Genomic DNA, 15,292 nt, shown 5'->3' with positions numbered 1-15,292 from the left:
CTTCTTTTGATGCAGCCCAGGATACAGCTGTACCGTCCACCAATACCCCCAAGTCCTTCTCGGCAGGGCTGCTCTCAATCCTTTCATCTCCCAGACTGTATCGATATCAGAAGTTGCTCCAACCCAGGTGCTGGACCCTGCACATGGCCTTGTTGAACCTCATGAGGTTCACTTGGGCCCACTTCTCAAGCTTGTCCAGGTCCCTCTGGATGGCTTAATAATAAGGCTCCTACCAAGTAAAATAATTGAAACCAATAAAATTTGCAAAGCTAAAGAAGTTAACGACGGTTAGTTGACATTTCTCCAAATACACCACTTAGTTCCTGGACTCTCTGTTTTTTCTTCAGGAAGAACTAAAGAAGAAAGAAGCAAAATGGACCCCTAGCTGAAGGCTTGCCTATGCTTAAAACTTGCACTGCTCAAGAAAAACACCTGATTTAAGACTATTTTTAGCTAAACCAGTCAAAAAGCTGCAGGAACATTTAGAAACAAGGTTTACATTGATTCAGTTTAAAATCAATAGACTTAATATAACCCTAAATAAGACAGAAACTAAAGAATTCAAAAATTTATCTGGACACTTTTTAATTAAAATCTGTTTAAAACTAATTCAACCAATTCATCAGCTTTTGTAGCCTGCATATTTAGATAAAGCTGATGATTCAAGCCACTGTATCAAGGGGATGAAAGAAGACATAGCAGAAGCTGGAAGAAAACAGCATAAGGCTTGTAAGCCAATTGTTTTGCTAAAGGGCGAGTGAAATGGTGAGCAAAATTAATCTGTAAACTCAATGGATATTTTAGGACCGAGTGGCATTTACTCTTCAGAAATAGACACTAATATATTGTCTCTCCACAGATAAGCAACAAATTTAACCTTTTCTATTCACTATACAACCATTCTGTATTCGGTACTGAATTCTCAAGAGAATGACCACTTTCTAGGACTGAGATGATGCCAAGAAAAATTCACAGTGGAATGCTATCATCTTCAAACTTGCCACAGAAGGACACAGAATGATATCTGAAATAGTTAGGCACAATGAAAATTTTGAATATGAAATATGAGAAGTTTTGTATTTATTCAACTGACCAAGCAACAGCATAGCTTTATGAATCAAATATCTTCAGATTCTTGTGTAAACTCAGTAACAGTTTGGGGGTTTGCTTTGTTTTTTTCTTCCTGGCCGTGTTTTAGGTTTTGCTTTTTTCTTTTAAAGCTTGCTTGCAACAAATTCAGCAAAATAGACTGAAAAGCAGTAACAACAACTATCATGCAATCGAGTCGTCTCTCCATTACTTATCACACTGCATTACATTTCCAATTCCATTTCTTCATTTCAATCAATAGAGTCTGAAATGATGCTCATTTTGTAGCCTTTTTAATTGCTACAATATAAATCCTGAAGTTACTTATCTATACCTTTGATAAACATCTGATAAACATTTTATTCTTTAAAAGTAACTGTCTTCCTGCCAGGTATTTTTCACCTTTTCATATTTGCATAAAGTAAGCTGTAATTGGTTTGGTAGTTTGTACAACATGTGGCACTTGCTATGCTTCTACAACACATGCATTTAACCAAGAAAAAAAAACAACAAAAAAAACCTTTCCTCTATTTTTTCTTAGTAACTCCGTACAAATGGTTGCTAAAATTAGACATTATCGTTGCCCCTCATGATAAGAAAAATGTAAGCATACACTCGAAGTATTCGTATGAATAACCCAGCTAGACTGCTGCTGTAGTTGGACAGTCTCACATCACTGTGGTACTTACTAATCATCTCTGCATGTTTTCTCTTTGAAACATTGTTCTGTTGCTGAGCTATAACAAACAAACCGTGTATGGCTGATTATGCTACTGCACTAACAATTACAAGTTGGCCCTCTTCCATTTTGTTTGTTAAAATCTTCATTAGTCATCTGGAAAGCTACTAAGCCATACAGAATCTAAAAACGTTACAAAAACGTATGGAAGTATTTAGGAGTGAAAACAATCCATTTAAGAATTTATGTTTCTTAGCCATGGGACTATAATGCATATTAAATAACAGAATTAACAGGAAAGTGGTCTCTTACCAGTAAGTAATGAACCGTCCTCCTACAAAAGCAATATGCAAATACCTTAGCCAGGAATTTATGGATGGTCATGGCAAAAACCATTCCCTTTACATAAAAAACTAAGGTAAGTTTATTTTATCTTTACTTCTTGAAGCCTTGAAAGTAACTATTCTATAATTTTACTGTGCTTTGTGCAAAGTTGAGACATATTTACAACATAATCTGTCTAGTAGAGTTACATCAGTTATTAATTTAGTCCAAAAAGTGCATCAAATTAACATTCTAAATAAAATAAAAAAAAAAAACACCAAACAAACAGAACCCACTTCACTGAAATATTAGCAACAAACAAATCACTGAACATAAACCCTGAAGTTTTCATGTGAATAAGGAAAAAGTCAGTATGGCAGCACAGAAAAGAACAGCAGTACAAGTATGTAGATACAGCTACTGCTGCACCAAAATAAATTAACACTTCTCAAGGCTAAAAGACCCCTGTAGCTAATAATTTTTAAACAGCACAAGAAAACAAAAATCCTCTAGGGGAGCAGCAGGTAGAAAAAAGTACACGGATTCTATTCAATTAAAATATTTCAAAAAGAGGAAAAGCTACACAGTAAAATCCTAATTTTGAAGACTCTAAATTGAAAGGGGGATTGTAAATTAAACAAAGCCAGTCCCAGATTTTGCGACAGGCTCGTGGCTCTCTGCGATATAGGACTACGCTATTGCATACAGCTGACCAGCTCCCTTAAAAAGCTGCTCAGCTACCAGGGATACAAGAAAACCCCCCAACCTACTGATTTATAGTAATATTTGCGTGCTTGTGCATTATTTTTCTGGCCACGGGCCTGCTTACAATTCACCAAATCTAGAGGGAAAAAAATGAAAGTTATCTTTAGAATCAATGTGAGATACGTGGAGCGTGGAGTAACTCCAAGAACTTGCAAAGCATCGTACAAATTGTAAACGTCTCAGATGCACAAGGTCGGGTCACAGTGCATAAGGAGTCACATGTAAGGTAACAGCACAACTGCTAAAAGCAACCACAGACATAAAAGAATTAGGATGTGTTGACAAGAGGAACTCAAGTTTAAAGTATTTCCCCACAACCCACACTGGGGGAAACCCGTTCCTTGTAGTTCTGTAAATACTCAGCATGTTTTTACTACAGCGTCCATCAGTGATATTTATACACAGTGATGACCTCATTCTCTAGCACAGTGAATGAACACGAGAGGAAAAAAAAAATATTTTGGTTGTGTATTTATCAGCATTTGGGCTCATTTAAATACTACTTGAATAACAATTATCTCTCAGCTGAGCAGAGCATCAGGTTGGCAGACTGTGCTTCACTTCTTCTCAAAGTGTCAATTAACCTTGATATCAGTCTGCAAAGTGCTCTGTACTGGCATCAGAATAAAATTATCATTATCATATAAATCATAAAGATTCTACTGAAACCGAGATGGCTGTCATCCCTCAGCTATTTGTATTCAGGAAGGAGCAAAGCAGGCTGTTGCAGAACATCTTAAAAATGTGTCATCCTACAGCCATCACATTATGGGCTTCTGAGGCTGTATTTGTGGCTACCTAAAAATGTATGCCACACATATATGCCAAAACACTCACAGTTAATATACATTATTAATTAAATATCTCTCAGGGATGTTTGTAATGGAGGAGGTCATTATACTTGAATCTTGAATTTAAATCTGATTTACGCTACAGTAATTCCAGGCTCAAATGAGATTTTTGAGTTGATTATGTGATGCCTATCAGCTAGACAGACCCAATGATATTTGTGGTCACCTGATATTATTCTTCAAGGACTACAGTTTACTAATTAAAAAAAAACAACAAACAAACCCAAACCAAAAACAAACAAAAAACCCAAAATGACAATTCAGTTAACGCTGGATCAAAATTCAAAATAGTCCTCTTGCACTGATGCCTAATCACTGTGATGATGCACTGTTGAGGAACATACTCGGACAAACAGGATTCTAGTAGTAGTGCCCACAACAGCCCATCAAAATGCCATATTAAGTAGATGCTTCTTCCCTTCTAGGCAGCCCAGCTGTGGAGGGAAGGAAGAAAATTGAGTCGTCGTCTCTAAAAACTTCCCACCTTCAAACGTGCAATGACAAGTGACTGTGAAAATGTTTACAGCTGGTTTTGATATGACACTTCATTTTTGTAATGTACACACTGTGTGTCAAAGTGCTTTACTGTTGTTGCTGCTACCGACAGGACATTGCTGCGAGTAGGACACGGCAGCAAAGCAAGCCCTCTTTCAGAAATATTTTTATAGACTGATGGATCTTATCTTATCTGTAACAGAACACAAATAAGACAAACAGCTAATTACAGAGGGACGCATTGGGTGTTGATGTTTCTCCCCATCACTAGAGCTGGCTACTTTCTCTGAGCCAGACTACAGCAGATCTTACACAAGTACCTCAGGAGAGGGAGCGGCAAGATGAAGAACCTGCTCTCTGTACCCTAAGCACAAAGTGACTCCAGAGGATTGTTTTCGGCAGGCAACGTGGCAGATTGTATGCAGGAGACACAAGAAGCCACTGCTGTGCATCTCACCCAGACAGCAAAATCAGTCCTCCGGGATGGAAGAGGTGCCGTGCCAAAAAGTGCACACCCACAAAGTGTTCTGAATTAGCAAGCCAGACTGTTGTCTATGATGCCTGGTGCAGAAAAATGAACTTACTCCAGTATAACATGGATTAAGACTAACACTTACCCAGTAATCAAAAGCCAGACACTCTCCCATAATAAATCCAGTCAAGAATGCCATTCTTTTCAAGCTATCCAACAAAATCTGAAATAAGGGGAAGGGTTCATTTTCACTCTAGAAACTCAGTGAAAATTCCTGTGCAACATTCAAGCCCAGTTAACTCTAGCCAACAGTTTAACCCAGAACACTTAACGAATCCCATCCACGGTTACTTTATGGTACTTGCAAAAGGTAGCACTGCATTGACCATAGCGGTTCTGAAACCAGCTTCCTGTGAACCCACCCTGGCTGCAAGCCCCATGTTTGAAACTTCCCCCCGCAGTCTGCAACCCTAGTCAAAATGCCACAGCTATGAGCTTAGCAATCAATTATTTATATCAAGAAATCTGAAATTGCAGGCTAGGCAGACAATTAATTTTTCAATCATAAACTCCTCTGAAAATTAAATGCGTTACAACCATCTTCTTCTGAAGGGTTACAACATGCCTAATTTTAGAGTTAATATATATATTTATCCTATTTAGGCTACCTAAGATATCAAATAGCGAGAGTATACAGAATTTTAAAATTCTCTGGATAACACCTATGACCTTACAGTCGACACCATATAGTTATTCTAAGCATATTGTATTTATCTCAAAAAAAATTTTTTTTTCTATTTAGCTTCAGTATGAAGTCCTAAGTGCTACCTTCTTATGTGTAAACAGACTAATAAATTAGTGTAATAAAACACTTACTTGTCATTTTAGAATTAGAACACCTTAAAATGTAAAATAAATCCAATTTGTTACTACAGGTTTATATGCATTACCCATATAATTATGATTGATGCAGAAGATACTGCACTGGTGTCATAGAAAGAAAAGAATTTACTTTGGCAATTTTAAAGTTATAATAAGAAAGATAATAATCTCTACTAGATTGATGATGTATATTTCCAGTTGTCATTACTGTCATTTCCTACCAAACAGAAGTTAAATTGAACTTCAGCAAATCTTGCAGAAATAAAAAGCCCTTCTCCCCAGAAAAACAACCTGTACTGAAAATGAGACAATCATTTTGAAAGAATAAAATTATTCACTATTTCTCCACTGAAAATAGTATTTTCTGATAAAGAATTTTCATTATGAAATGTCTATAGACAATCCAGAACAAACGCTTTTAAAGGCTCCAAATTTCATTGTTATACTAACTTTTAAATAAAATAAAAAACCAACCAACAAACAACATCCAAATCAAAAAAAAAACTTGAGAAATTTAAGCTTTAAGTTGTCAGCTGTGTCAAGTGTTACAGAAAGAGTAATTGCTGTAACTGTGTACCACTTATTCTTCAAATGTAACTCAATCTCCTAAATTAAGTGCAAACCCTTATATTCCAGTCTTAGCTACAGAGTCACCATCTTGGCCTCCACAATATTTACAACATTAAAAGGCTAAAGTGTCAAGAAAGCATATTATCACTCACCTACAGCCTTCTCTGGGCACAGTATGCATCTCAAGTTAATAAAGGCCACATAAATATGGCTTTTGTGCAGAGCAGACAGTAATTTATGTATTTAATTACATATTTCTCCCTAAAAAACAGAAACAGTTGGCTCTTTGCTATTTTTGTTAACATTAATCAGAGGAAACTTCAGATTCTGGCATAAATTTGACTATCGTATAAAAGGTAATATTTAAAATACATAATGCCTTACCACACAAACACGAGCTGCCATATGTGAGGCACTGCTAAGCATGGTTTCTATTAAGCCGACACACAGTAACTGGCTTCTTTCCAAGCAACATGGAAGTGTTTAAAAAACCCTGTTTAATCCAATTCCACAGCTTTGAAACAAAAATAAATTAAAGTGCTGCAAGAACTGTTAAAATGAAAAATTAAAGGCATGTAAATAAGTGAAAAAAATAAATTGTCAGTGAAAATGAAAACAAAGATTATTTCAAGTAGATAACTTAATTGTAATTAGCAACATTTGGCATGTGTTATGATATGATTCAAAGCTGCAGCCAATTAGATACCCCAAAAAGCTTGTAACAAAGCTGCAAATGTGTAACTACAGCATAAATAAGTTTTATTGCACAACAAGAAAACAGCACCCAGATCAATTTCATAGTTTGTTTCCGAAACACTGTAAAGTATGCTCTGTTACTAGTTCATGGGCTTTTAGTCTTAAACTGCAGCTTTTCTGCCAGGAGATTTTGGAAAACAATTTCATTAAATTCAGACTATTAATTGTCAATCTGTACACATTGTGTGGATACCAAGAATAAAAGATAAATTACAGCATTGCCTTAAACTGTCATGCCTATGTAGTAACAAAAAAAACCCAGCAACAATAAAAAAGCCAAAACAAAAAAAAAAAACCAAAATAATAAAGTGTGTAAGTTAACAGCTGTTAAAAAGCTGTAGAATTGTGGTATTGGAACTTGGAAAGATTGATCTTTTTATTTTTTTTTAAAAGATTTCCAAGGAGAGAGGAAAACACTATTTTTTCTTTGGAAGGAATAAGAGGTACACATAGAATTCAGGAAATAACATGAATTTGTCAGATGCTTTTTAAAAGTTTTCTTAAAAAGGAAACGATTTTTAAGTATTACATGGAAGATCAGAGTTTAAATTCTCATCAACTGTGGATGTACTGAAGACAACAGCATTAGGCACTTCTGAGATTGCGCCATTTATTTAAGGAAACAAATACTTCATTATCAGTAATACCGTCAATCCCAACCAACAGACAAAGTACCTTCCATTTCCCCCATTTATTCAATAATGAGTAATTTACTAAAGGGTAATGAGTTGCTAATAAAAGCATGTTTCTTACATGATTACCATGAAATGGCAGTGACTGCTTGTTCGGTGCAGTAGTACCTACTACAGTCACAATTTCAAATAACTCTGCTCTATCAATTTCTGTAAAGAAATTTATCCTTATGTAGTTTTTACACAAGACATTAGTCTACATTTCGGGAAAAAAAAGGAAAAAAAAAATCAGGAACAAGCCCCACAGAAATAGCTAACTAAATTTGAAAGCAACACATTTAGATATTTCTTTGCAAAGTCTCTTAAAAATGATGCAAAGCCTCGGCCAACGTGGTTTTGTCTCCCTTGCGGGCAATCACTGTTTATTTAACACACTTCTTTTAGGGTTTCCGGGGGGGGAGGGGTGATGGTGGGGGGTTGGTTTGGTGTTTTATGAGGACTGTATTGAGGCGATTACAAAAACATGCATATATAATATCAGTTTAATGTTATAAACCAAATTCAGGCTCCTAGGAGGGGAAAAAAAAAAAAAACCAAGCCAACAATTTTGTGTAGCTATGTAGGAGAGGGCAAAAGAAATGTCTATGGAAGGTAGTCTGAAAAATTCCGGAGCTGAAAGCATTGGGGACTGCCCTTGTACTTCCTAGGAGACTGACTTACAAAGACCAGCTGCAACTCGATGTGAAAACACTGGAAGAAAATGTCTTTCTTCAGAATTCCCCATGCTAAAAGCATCAAAGGGTTTCTCTTTACCCTTGTTACAATCCTCCACTCCACCTTCCCCACACTTGCAATTTAAACTGGAGCTTTACTAATGTTCTACACTAAGCAGACTGCAAATATCCCTTCCGTGTCCATCACAGGCTCCTTTTTGGGCACTTTTCTGCCCTTTCCTGCTTCAAGAAAGGGGCAACTGATCATCACAACCCCTCCTTATGCCCCAATCTCCACACATTTCTCTGCTTCAGCTGCCCCTTGGGGATGCTCTCTGGCATCCTTCGACCTTCCAAATCTGCACACACGCAGTGCTCACTGAAGTGGTCTTATACTTCTCTAATACTATTTTCTCTTTTCTAGTCCTCCAGAGAGAGGAGTTGTCATCATTTGACAACTGGAAGAACTGGCAGAAATCACGGGGAAGTATCGTTATGCTAGGGGGTATTAATGGGTGTTGTCAGCCAGTTCCTTACGTCATCATCAGTGAGTGAAGCTGCCGGTTGTGGCAAGCAGCCAGAGGCAGGCTCCTTTTACTGCTTTTTTTTTTTTTGCTTTTTTTTTTTTTTTTTTTTTTAATTCTTTTTCCCCTCCCATCTTCATGAAAGTACCCAAGGTTTGTGGCCACCAATGCCCGCAATGCATCCTAAAGCTTTTGAGTGCTGCATCTAATCAATCCTAATATCAGCCCACAACCACAAGCAGAAAAGGAATCAAGTAGATATTCATAATTCAGTTTATTCAATAAAAAAAAAAGCAAGCTCAGTGCTGTCTAATAATTTTTCATATCAAACATACATTCGCGAAGATATCAGATCACTAAAGAAACATCAGCTATGTTTTACATAGCCTTCCAAGTGCACTGCATCTTGACACATGGAAGACCCATGAAAAGAAACATCTGTGTGTTATTTTTTAAAAACAGATGCTTTGTGAACAACATGACATTGAAAGGTCTAGAGTCACTTTTAGAGTGAAAACAAACAGATATTTTTTAAAAATGGTTTAGTATAGTTACACGCTTCAGACCTTAAAGCACAAGTGACATTGTCCTGCACTGTCTTAAAAGAAAACAGCTGAAGGAATTAAAAGATTACATATTAAAAAGTAACCTGACACTTTTTATCTGAGGTACTTCAAGGTACCAAGGTAATAAATTTTAAAAACCCACCAGTTATAAAAAACAGGCAAGCTAACTCAAGTGATAAAATATAGTGTAGTTGCTATTATAAGATCTAATCCCAGTGCGATCGTTAACTCGCATGTTTTTGGGACACGTTTCTTGTTGCTTTTGAAGCAGAAAGGGAATAAAAATTAAAAAATAAAGCAGTTGCAATGAGCACTCAAATACATTTTACATTAATTCTTATCCTCAAATGAATGTTGATACATCATAGATTTAAAAACAACAGGATTCTGCACTTTAATATCAACTGCTTCTATGCATATCTTTTTGATTAAGTTTTGCTATTTGGTGTAAATTCTTAAGAAGCCTAGCCATGCAAAGTCATATACAATTTTCTGTGTCACATTTTCTCCGGAAGGTTATAGAAAACTAGCAGCACATCAAAGTAAACCTATACAGGTAGAAGGTAAACTTCATGGGTAACGTAATGTAACGAACAGGAAGAGACATGAGATTCATACCAAGGAGGCTGGAAATGTTTGCAAGGTAAAACATTCAAAGGAAGCATTCTGTATTCTGGTTTTCATCCCGCTCGCACATTAGCATCACATGCATGGCAGTCATGTGCCTATGGCAACAGACCGATGCATCCCTAACTCAAACAATCAAAATCACTGATTACAGTTCCTTTTAAAATAAAAATCTAAACTGCTAGATCTTAGAGTTTTTTTCCACTTGAATTTTGTGCCTACGTCCTCCTTCGGGGAAATCCCCATCAGAAGAAACAGGATTAAGCCTTTCCTTAGCCAGAGGAGCCACTATACTCCCATACTCCTCCTAAGCGATATGACAACCATGCATATGGTGCTGATCACCCTTTGTGCTTCCAGAGTTTTATGAAGGAACCAGCAAATAAAGCCACACTGTTCTGTGCCTATGCTACCCTAAAATTTCTTCTTTTGTTACAGAGCAAAGAGGCACCTCACTGAAGTAGCCTGTGCAGTCCGCACAAGAGTTAAAAAGAGCTCAACAGGCAATCTAATGGTAGTGAAACAGGTAGTGGACACTACCTAAGCAGATGCAGTGTTACTGAGCAAGTACTTAATGCTACTAAAATCATTAAGTAAACTCTCTGTGCAAGCCTAAGGAGACTAACCAATGAGAAGCAAATTTAGGTTAAGCAAATTGTGTTAAAAACAGAATCATTCCAGCACCCAAGAGGAATCAGTTTTGCATTCTGCATTTGGAAAAAGTATTATTCTGCTTTCTCCAAATGTTTTCACATTTATTCAAATATTTTAAAGAAACATATATAACCAGGATTATTCAGACACACACACCCCCAAGTAAAACTGGCATTGTGAGCGTACGGTCTGAAAAACTGTAAAGCATCTCTTTGCTCACGTTGGAAAGCTATGTGAGTGCCCCGCGTGCTTGTGTGTGTGCGCACACACACATAGGGAAGAGGGGAAGATTCCCTTAACACATTCCTCGAGTGAGAGGGAAGGAGACTCGAGCAGGCCAGGGCAACACAACAGATACTTGCTGTACCGGCTGCTCTCAGTCCCTACACCTCTATCTCTCTCCATCTTAGAGCAAGGCTGACAATCTTCTCCCTCACGGTCTTCCCATGAAATTGTGCTAACATTTTTTTCTGCTCCTGATGCTTTTGCCATCTCCTTAGCTTTAAAGCAGCACTAGACAAGAGTTTAAACAAATGGCCCCAAGAACAATAACTTAAATTGATGGAATTCACATAATCCTTTAGAGCTGTAAAGATCACGACCCCACCATTTCAGCAAAAACCGAGCCAGAGCAATATTGAACAGGAACGTCGGACTCCATACAGTCATTAACAGCACAAGAGACATCCGTGAGGCACACTGACCTCTCTCCCCAAGCCAAGATGAGTAATTTGCCATTACACTTGGCTCTTCTCTGCATCACCCCCCGCCCCTGCAAAAAACGTGTTTTAAGTCTTTTCAATGTGATTAGTTTCACTCGCAAAATACTAGGATCAGATATGTTGGTTGTTTCTCGATTTTGCAGAAAGGAAAGCAGGAATTAATGCAATGATTCCAAACTAATGGAACAGATAAGACTACATGCAGGGTTTTCAATTGATTGTTTTGCAATGGGAACCAGACAATTTGCCCACTAAGCTGCACAGTCCTTTATATTTCTGAGCCTCAAGCATCACACACATTTCTACAGGGAAAAAGAAGTAAAATGCATACACATAAAAGGAATTTTGAGTAAATACACAAAAAAGAGAAGACAAATATGCTAGAGAACATCAAAAGAAAACACGAAGAAGGAAGATGGGGAACAACAGTGACTTAATAGGAAAATTTTGATTGCTCCAAGTGGTGTCCACAGAGAGCTGCTATTCGCTTTGTGCTGGCTCTCGTTTCCAGCTGCTAAGTTCACATTGAAAGAAGCTAAAAATACATTAAATACTTTCCAAATATTATTTTCCCATGTAAGCAATTGGTATAAGTTGCCACAGAGATGTTGTTCTCTTGCCAGTGAGAAGGGAAATAGTATACAATGCTGACAATAGAAGTTGTATTCTATGAAATCTATTGTCTTAGACAAGATGCAGTCCAAAATATGGGAAAGTCTGAAAAGGCATTATTTTAGCTAAAAGAATTCCCCACGATGTTCCTCTTCCAGTAAGGCAATGTATGAAAATGATACTTAAAGATGAGCGCTTTATCGCCCATGAGAAAAGGTATATTCTGCACTACTGAGAGGTACAATACATGCAACATTTCTAGCAATCAAGATTCAGTGTTTCAATGAGGAGGAAAAAGAAGAGAAGCATGGCAAACGTCTACAATTGAGGTATACTGTCTCCTGACAAACTAAAATTTCACAATGCTGCAGATTTAAAACACAAATGTACCTGCTTAGCATTCAGGACTCTGACAGTAAATACAGCTCTTTACAAAAGTAAAGGGGGAGGGGGAGGGATGGGACACAACACATACCAAAAAACATCCAGTTCTTTCTGTTAAATATGAAGTATAACAGGCTTTTTTATGACATGCCTTCCTCCAAAAATAGCAATGACTCCACTGCTTAACTCCCACACGTCCCCCGGCTTAACTTTTTGACACTTAGAACACTATACATTCTCAGTCCTAAGGAATGATCCAAAGTTTGGGGAGTCGAGAGGACTTTCCATTGCCCAGAACCCAAACTACAGAATATTCGGAGGGAGGCGACTCAGATTTCTTTTAACATTAAAACTTCTTTTAAAACCAAATGTGACAGATTTTATAGGAACTCTGAAATCCACAGCTTACCACAGTTTTGGAAAGATGCTGCAAGTCGCAGCAGCGATAATCTGCCAATTACAAGGCACACGTGTGAGCAAGACTTTTTTTGTCTTCCAGACAAACAAGAAGATTATACAGCCTATTCTCTTCATGGGGATGAGGCAGGGGAAGTGTTAAGATTGCAGCTGCTGCAGAAGTGGAGGCTGCAACTCCCTTGGAGCTTGTACCGACTCTGTAGCCTAGCATGCCATTAAGGGATGCTACTGTACTACAGATACTGTTCCATTTGGGGTTTTTTCCTGAATGAGACAAACCTGAAGCTTTGGCCTGCTGTAGTTAACGGAAAGTCCTGCAACATACCTTGCAATATTCCACCTAAGTTCCAATTCAGCTCAATATCCTGCCTATCAGAAGTTTCCTAAATAACTACTTAGAGAGTATTCTCGAATAATACAGCTTTCCTTCATGTCTTCTGTGACATGTAGTTTTGAGATTTATCACATTCCTATTGCCCGATCATGATTTATTTTATGTATAAAAGAGGACACATAGTGAAGATTATCTGGAATCACAACCATTTCAAGTAGCCTACGTCTGTAAGGAACTTATCTTTATGAAATATGCTTTTTAAATAGAAAATCTAACACCTGTTACAACAATGATGTAAATTTCACTAACACCAAGAAAGGACATATGAATACTTTAGGGTAAGAAATACTGTACTATAGCTTGTCTTTCCTCATTATGCTGAAGAGTCATGTCTGGCTGATGTATTTATTTTGTAATGTTTAACTATAATAGAAAATAGATGAAGTTCAAATGAAAACACTGTTTAGACTATGTCAACAGAGCATAAAACTAAATGAAGTGATTCCGTATTGACTATAAAAACATATTTGCTAATAGTAAAGCTACTAATGGTTATCTATCAAGATCACAACATGAAATAATTCTGAATCTTAAGAACTGTGTTAAAGCAGCAGACACACCAAGTTAGATGTAATTTTTTGATTTTGCAAGACATCATCATGCAGTGCACATTATTGCTATTTTACCATTAGTGTAAATAATTAAAAAACCAAACAAACACACACACACAAACAGGAAATCTCCAGTACACTTTCGGTTGGTTTTTGGTTTTTTTTTCAAAATTGCAAGTCACCAATGGGCTTTCCACTAAGACAGCCAATGCTCACTTTACACTTGCTAGCAAAAGAAAATCAAATAACACTATCTTGTATACTGAAACAACTGCTTTGTTACAAAGGGAAGGATTCAGAAAACTAGAACAAATGACACTGCTGTAAAAACTATAAGCCTTTTAGACTCAGTTCAAAGACTTATGCATTCTTCTACAACAGACTGAAGTTTTATATTCATCCCAGCAAATCAATCCACTAATAGGCATCAGTCATCAACACCTAAGTAAAGATCTGCCATTTGAAACAGCTTTGATGTGATGGAACACTCGCACACAGTCGTAAGTATGACAGAACAGCTTAGCTATTAAAATGTTTTATCTAGCAGAGAACTGTTCATCCTAATTGACTGAAATACTCTTTGAACGCTATTATTGCAAGGCTACTTCACCACGCAGCGCTTTAGTACATAGCCACTTGACTTATATCTTGAGATCCTGCGCAACCACATCAAATCTTGTTAGAATATTTTCTCACACATACTTTTGTCAAGAGACCAAAACAATAAAGCTGACTGTCATTTTTACTACCAGTTGCTTAGTTAATTCGATACTGAAACGTACTGGGATTCATTATAAAAGCTGCATGCAATCAGCCATTTCTATCAATCTTTCTTTTTTACTGCACTAATAGAATGAATCCTACTAACCACATCAGTTGAAAGGGGTTGGCAGGACTGGATGGAAGCGATTCCTCTGCACCGAGCCCGACCTCTCGGCGCGAGAGATGGGGTGGCAGGGGCTCCTTTAAGCAGCGCTGTGCAGCCCTGGCCCAGCTCCAGCACTGCCCATATGTCAAGCTGACAGATAAGAAACCGGAGACAGCCATCTGAAAACAACTATATACCAGCCCCGGCCACCAGGCAGAGCCAGGGTTTCTAGGCCTACCTCATTACTCATTTCAAAGCCAATTTTAAACACACCGAAAGTAAACCGTACCTGACCAAAAAAAAAAAAAGCACCAAAACACAAGCACAAAGTCATTGTTAGAAAGGCTATGCAACAATATACTCTATTTCAGGAAGTTTCCACTGAATATCGTAATCGATCACCAGAAACACAGTCGGAAGATTAACAATAGTTCATGCCTATAACATTTTTCCTTCTCCATTATATTCACAGTCTGTTAACAATTTGCAAGAAAAAGGAATCAAACATACCAGCAACTGCCACCAAAATTACATTTTACAGAATCAAACAAAATGCTATTGATTTAATACCTCAAATGAAGGGTGATTTGATTTTTACCCTGTATCTATTAACGCATCATAGAGTTCATCAGTTTTTACCGTTATTTTTGTTACCAGGAAGAATGTCATATCAATTCCTTGTATGTAAGCAAACTCTATCAGCTTTTATTCCAAAATTACTAAGTAATCAGCACAAAGGAATAGA

General features: G+C 37.2%; 1 protein-coding gene across 1 annotated transcript in view; it reads right to left on the bottom strand.

The window, feature by feature from the left end:
• Positions 1-15,292, bottom strand: part of LOC141738899 (ubiquitin-conjugating enzyme E2 E2) — a 223,279-nt gene that overhangs the window by 194,224 nt on the left and 13,763 nt on the right. The gene's annotated exons all lie outside the window — the stretch shown is intronic.

Source organism: Larus michahellis, chromosome 2 (genome assembly GCF_964199755.1).
Source record: "Larus michahellis chromosome 2, bLarMic1.1, whole genome shotgun sequence".
Lineage (NCBI taxonomy): Eukaryota > Metazoa > Chordata > Aves > Charadriiformes > Laridae > Larus > Larus michahellis.
This window is presented reverse-complemented; position numbering and strand designations above follow the sequence as displayed.